This window comes from Anthonomus grandis, chromosome 11 (genome assembly GCF_022605725.1).
Source record: "Anthonomus grandis grandis chromosome 11, icAntGran1.3, whole genome shotgun sequence".
Classification (NCBI taxonomy): Eukaryota; Metazoa; Arthropoda; class Insecta; order Coleoptera; family Curculionidae; genus Anthonomus; species Anthonomus grandis.
Genome location: NC_065556.1, coordinates 13088813 through 13095462, shown reverse-complemented (window position 1 = coordinate 13095462; position 6650 = coordinate 13088813). Strand labels below are relative to the sequence as shown.

Genomic DNA, 6650 nt, shown 5'->3' with positions numbered 1-6650 from the left:
TAGGTATTTTTTGTGAATTTTTACACGTTTTTTATTTCGTGAATATTTGACTACAAATCTGTGGTAGTTTAGGTAGTTATGGTATCCCCTTTTAAGAAGTGTTCAAAAATTATAATAAACTTTAAAGAATTTTAATATTTGGGAAGCTTTTAAGACAACGATTAAATTTCCAAATTAGAAGTTTACACGTAGCTAATTTCGCAGCACTGTGGGAGTATTACAGAAGTATCAAGCGAAATACATTTTTTTTTATAAAAAAGTAAGAAAAAAAATTAGTACGACATAAATTATATGTAGAAATCTAATGAATATATCAGCATATATTTTTTATAGGCTTTAGTTTCTTCATTTATAAAAATTTTGAAAGCAACGTGTATGACTAAAACAACTTTGTGCTCAAACTGTGATGTTTATTTAGAATGTTTCGGTTTTTTGAAACCACCATTAACTTTTCTTAAGTAGCCAAAAAGGAAATAAAATCATAGTTTTTGTGTCTAATTATAATTTAAATAACCCACAATTAATTGTGATAATTATTGAAAAGGCAAACCAATAATTTATTAGTGAGTACAAAAAAATAGATACTTTATGCAAATAAAGACAATATAGCTTCCATTAAAAGAAAAAGTTGATTACTAGAGAAAACTTAAAAACCTCGGCTATCTTTTGTACTTTTCGAGTTATTACCGAAATAAGAATTTTTGACGGATTACGTTTGGCATTTTTAAAAACTTAAATGATTTCAAAAACTGTCTTTAACGTTACATTTAACATCGATCATAAACGTTTTATAATTGCCCCGAAAATATTTATCAAATTCATTTGTTTCCAAAGCTTACTACTAACCCGTGACGCAATAGTGCCAGCGGGGCGAAGATTTCGTTGTTCAAAAATATTTTAATTTATAATTTCGGAATAAAATAAGATATCGAGTTGCGGTTTGCGCCAGTTTTTATGTTTTTTCATGCTCTTTTAGCCTAAATGAAAAAAAATACATCGTTGTATTTAATATTTGCCAGAAAATCGCTGAAAAAGTCCAAAATAACACAAACCGCCCTCTAGCGCTCAATAAAACTACTAAGTCAGCTAAGTAATTACACCTCATAAAAGCCTAATAATTACCCTTTAAAACAAAAGTAAGCTCGTTAAAATTCGTTAGGCCAATCAAAAGTTACCAACAATTTTAGATATAAATATTCAACCCCTCCCTCCTCTATTATTTGAAAGATTATAAAAAAAAGTTTGAAATAAAAAATGTTTAGAATTTATCATACTTTAAAATGGCATCATCCTTTTTTAGGATTCACTTTGAATATTTTCAATAAAACCAATTTTTTCTATTTCAATATTGTATTACGCCCCCTAGCGGTCATCGTACGAACTTGTAAATAATTTCCAACAATTTCTCTTTGCCTTTTTTATGAGAAATATTTTTTCCCTACGCTGTGCGATGACTAGTTACTCAGATATGGCCGGCGACCTCTCTTAGTTGTACACCCGGTAGCGTAAATAGAAAAGCTACTTTAATACGTCCCCCAGGCGGTGACCAAATAGACTAGGATTTTTATGCGTTAATCATGCAGAAAACAGTGGCGTAGCTACCGGGGCAGTAAGGGCAGAAGCTGCTGCCCGGCGCCAGAAAGCACACGGCGCCAGCCGCGTCCTATTTCTTGAATATAACAACAAACAAATAATTTAATAACTTTACCATATTAATATCTATGAAAAAAACCATACCCAATACATACTTTTTTCAGAAACTGATAATGAATAAACAGAAGCCCAGTGGCTGGGAGTATCACAAACGGCGACTAGAACAAGAAGCGAAGAATTCGAAACTCCCCAAAATTAGTCATTATTTTAAACCTGCGCCAGTGCTTGTTGAAAAAATTTCTTCATTACCGTTATCAACGTCTGAACAACTTCAATCTTCCAGTAATTGCTCAATTGCTCCAGTTTCTGCAGAGTTCTTGGCGCCTAGCGTATCTGGCATATACCATACCATTATCAAATAACGAACAAAGTGGTGAATCTCAAACTTCTTTACAAAGCCAACCTTCTGCTTCTTTAAAAATTACCCATTCTTGTTTTGACTTGCCTTCATTTGGCTTTACATCAACCTCTACCAATGTTCCACAAGAAAATAACAGAGCACAACTCCTTTACTTAGAACTTCTAGAAACTATTCCCGAAGACAGTAGTGTAAATAATGTGTTAAAAAATGTTTTGGGAAAAAAATATCCTACCGATATTGCATATTATTCAAAAATCTATGGCATAGGTCAGCCCCCAAGTTTCATTAAAAAACTTATTATTAAATACGGATCTTGTAAACCAACTGAATCTTTTCCTCGAAATGACGGGGGTAGGTGTTTTTCGGCAACTTATTATTTCTCGAAATTAAAAAGTGGGTTGGAAGTGCCTAGGCAGTGGTTGTGCTATTCCTTGGAACAAAAAGTTTGTTCCTGTGAACCTTGTTAGTTATTTGGTGATAGATCAAAACCATATTTCAAAATTAACTGGGTACAAGGAATATCCAATTAGGGCATGTTGCATCCATAAAAATTAATAAGCATGAAAATGCCAATTTTCATATCGAATCATGCCTGGAAGGCAAATAAATGTATAGATTCTCAGATGGAAGACATTCTCCGAAAGAAAGCCAATTTTTGGAGGCAAGTTTTACGTCGAATTAGAGATGTCACATTAACTCTGGCAATATGCAATCTCCCATTTAGAGAACACCGGGTTTCAAAACATGAAGTTGAAGGGACTCTAGTAGGTGGAAATTTTTTATCAATTATAAATTTACTAGCAAGATACGACCCAATTCTACAACAATTACTAGAGAAACCAAGTGGATCAATTAGATATTTAAGTCCTACGGTACAGAATGAGCTTATCAATCTAGTGGCGGGACAACTAGAAACTGAGTTATTTATTGAAATCAGAGATGCTCCTTTTTTTTCAATTATTCTGGACACAACACAAGACATTACCAAAATTGACCAACTTAGTCTAATATTTCGCATTGTTAAAATTATTATGTTATATTAAGGACGAAAACAGTCAAATGCCAAAAGATATTCAGATTAAGGAGATTTTTACAGGATTTTTTGCTGTTACTGATCATACTCCCACAGGATTATTACAGTTTGTAAACGATGCGCTTACGAAGAAAAATATCGAGATTTCCAAATGTCGTGGTCAGAGGTATGATGGCGCTAGTGTCATGAGTGGATGCTACAATGGTTTGCAAGCGAAAATAATTGATATGGAAAAAAATGCTCACTATGTGCATTGCGCAGCCCATAATTTAAATTTGGTTATCAATGATGCTGTTAACGGAGTATCCGAAGTTTCTAATTTCTTCGATCATGTGGGTGCTTTGTATGTATTTTTTTCAAGCAGTGTAAAAAGGTGGGACTTGTTAAAACAGTCTCCTGTTAGAAGCATCACATTAAAAAAATAGCTCCTACTCGTTGGGTTTCGAGGTACGATGCTTTGGTTGCCTTAAAAGCTAATTACAAAGAAGTTTTGCATGCTTTGACAGATATAATTTTAAGAGGTAAACCGAGTGAAAGAAGCAAAGCAGCAGGTCTAAAAAAATATATCGAAAAATTTGATTTTATTTTACTTATTGTGCTATTTTCGAAAATATTGCAAAGTCTAAATATTGCCTCACAATACTTACAATCCAAAGATTGTGATATGATGGAGGCTACAGCTTATTTAGAAAGTGCCTATACAGGAATGATAAACTGTGGAGAAAATTTTGATGAACTTAAAAGTGAGGCAATAATTTTAGCAGATAGCTGGGGCGTAAACACTGAGTTTTTAGAAAAACGGACAAAAAAAGTTAAAAAGTATTTTGATGAACTTCTGAGTGATTATAGGTTTTCCGATGCCGAAAAGAAGTTTAAAATCTCAGTATATAATGCTACTCTAGATATTGTAATCAACCAGTTAAAAAATCGATTATCAGGTTTTCACAATGTTTCTTCAAAATTTAACTTTCTATTCCCAAAATTAGGTATTGTTATTTGAACAATATAATGATGATTTACAATAGGAAATTGGGGTCGAAACACTAAACTTTAGGTCTACTTTTCGAACTGAAATTGTTAAATGTAGTAATGTGAAAGATGTCGCCAAACTTTTGATATGTGATCATCATACTGCCACGGCTAGGTTTAAAAATTTATATGCAGCGTTTTTATTATTTTTAACAATTCCAGTGACTACTGCTTCTGCAGAGAGATCTTTTTCGAAATTAAAAAATTATTTAAGAAGTACTATGCCGCAATCGATACTTAGTAACTTGGCTCTTTTGAGCATCGAAAATGAAAGAGCTCAAGGTTTGAATCTTGAGTGTCTAATAGATCTCTTTGCAGAAAGCAAATGTCGAAGAAAAGAGTTTTCATAATGGGTAGACGGCAGAAAGGTTTATATTAATATAATATTTTGTTAAAAAATTATCGAGTTTTTATTTTTTTGCCCCCCTCCCCCTCTTCAGAAATGGCATGAGCGCGATGGGCTCTGATGCCCGGCGCCACTAAACGAAGCTACGCCGCTGGCAGAAAACCTACTTGAGTATATCACCCGAAGGTGCCGTATTGGACTAGTATTACTCTCTATTTTGCTGCCCTATCATACGGAAATACTAGTTTAGTACAGCCCGCATTTTCTTGTGTACAAAAATTTAGAATAGTTTAGTTTAAAATTTACAATAGGCTTATAAATTCTAAATAAATAAACAAAACACTGAACCACGTAGTTCTTGTAAGTGTAAAAAATTGGGTTAAAAAAAACATTTAATTATTTTATTAATATTTGCTGTCATACTGTAAGTAATTGATAATATTAAAAGCCATATTATTATGGGTTGCTTAATTTTCTGATGCTTTGACTAAAATAGGTTTCTTTAGCTCTTCGGCGTGATGTTGTTGTAGGTTCTTCTATGACAAATTACTGTAAATATAATTTTTATTTAGTAATAATTAGTAATTAAGTGACGTTATTCTTACTTGAAAGTGTGGTTCTATTTGCATCGTTTATTAATGTTTTTTTGGCACACTGCAAATTATTCTCAATATTAAATGCTATATTATGGGGCAGTTTTTTTGTGCCCTGAAGTTCTAATTTCGTAGGACGTCCAGCTTGAATTCTTCCTCCTGAAATACCTCTAGCTTTTCGGCGTGAAATAGAGGTTGGTTGTACTTTAATTTTTCTTGATCTCCTACCGGTTGTTTTGTGACACACAAATGACATGATCTGTGATGGCGTCTGTAGAGTTTCTAGTATAGCGGAAAATTTCTATACAAAGAAATACTATTTAAAAATTGATAATCAGGTGACTTAAAATTGTTACCTGTAACTGTGGTATATGGCTCGTATTTGCATCCTTTTGTAAAACTAGACCAATGCGTGTAAACTCATCATTTATTTTGTGGACTACTTCAAGACCTATTTGGTCAATGGGCATGTTAAACTGTGATGATGCTCCTAACTCCGCTTGCTGAGAAGTAGTATGATCAAATATGTGTTCATTTGATGATCCTTCATGCACAGGTGCGTTGATGTCTTCAAAGAACGACAAAGGAGTTTCTTTTCCTAGAGCCAGATATGCAAGCTGTTGGCGGTCATTTTTAGTTAGCAGCAGGGAAGATTTGAACATAATACCGTACTTATTTTCAACTGCTAGTAGGTGTTTGCAGAAGCGGCCACCACTTCCACTTGGACAAGTGCAAAATCCAATTTCACTATCAATTATGTAGTACTCTAATGTTTGTTCGCTCTGAACTTTAAATGTTTTTTATCAACCTGTGTAACATCTGTTATATTTTTGGATCTCTCAAAAAATTTCTGATAGTCCAGTATCATTTTTCGAGATCTTGAATTAGCAAAATGTAGCAGCCCTTTTCTGTGATATATCTCGAATGTCTTAAGCACAAAATCTGCCGAAGCACACATGTTGAAGGCTTTACACCTCTGAAGGACGATATCTTTAAAAATTTGTATAGAAGCCTCACAATAATTATTCGTATTGTGGCCTCTATTTATCGTAAATCGACGAAAAGCTAACGCCCATTCTTCGCACCTCTCCCATAAATCTCTTAAATGCTTCATTAGTTTGGGGTTGGTATTTATATCCTTATAAAACAATCATTAGCACTTTCTTCGGTAATGGAAAACAAAATGTTGCGAAACAAGTTCATTATTAATTTTCGATTATCTTTTGGGATGTTGTTGTCTTTTAACCAGAGCCACCACCAAAGCGTCTGAGTTACGTGGAAAATACACAGTAATAAAGTACTATTTGGAAATACCATTTTAAGAGCATCATTATAGCTGGAGGCGAAAATAATAATTTAGTATTTTTTTCTAATGCTTTCTTCACGGCATTAAAAGCCAATAAATAGTTTATTTCACTTTGACTTGTGTGAAAGGCTACTGCAACTGGTGCCGCGCCTACCTTGGTGGGAACGAAAAAAAAGGACACACTTGTATTGCTCTGATCACATGATGAGCTGGAATCTATAAATAATATTTCATTCGCAAATCCACCTGCAAACAATCTTCTCATAATAGACGTGATAATAACGACAATAGTCGGATCTTCTTTTGTATATATTTCGCCTTCCGAAAGA

The 6650-nt window shown here is 33.5% G+C and overlaps 1 long non-coding RNA gene across 1 annotated transcript; it reads right to left on the bottom strand.

Annotated features, from left to right (window-relative positions):
- Positions 1 to 4838: 4838 nt before the first annotated feature.
- On the bottom strand, positions 4839 to 6099 carry LOC126742401 (uncharacterized). The gene is made up of 3 exons (XR_007662552.1): positions 5372 to 6099; positions 5028 to 5316; positions 4839 to 4971 (listed from the first exon to the last, which is right to left on the bottom strand). It is a non-coding gene; the product is annotated as an uncharacterized LOC126742401 (long non-coding RNA).
- Between the last annotated feature and the right edge of the window lie 551 nt (positions 6100 to 6650).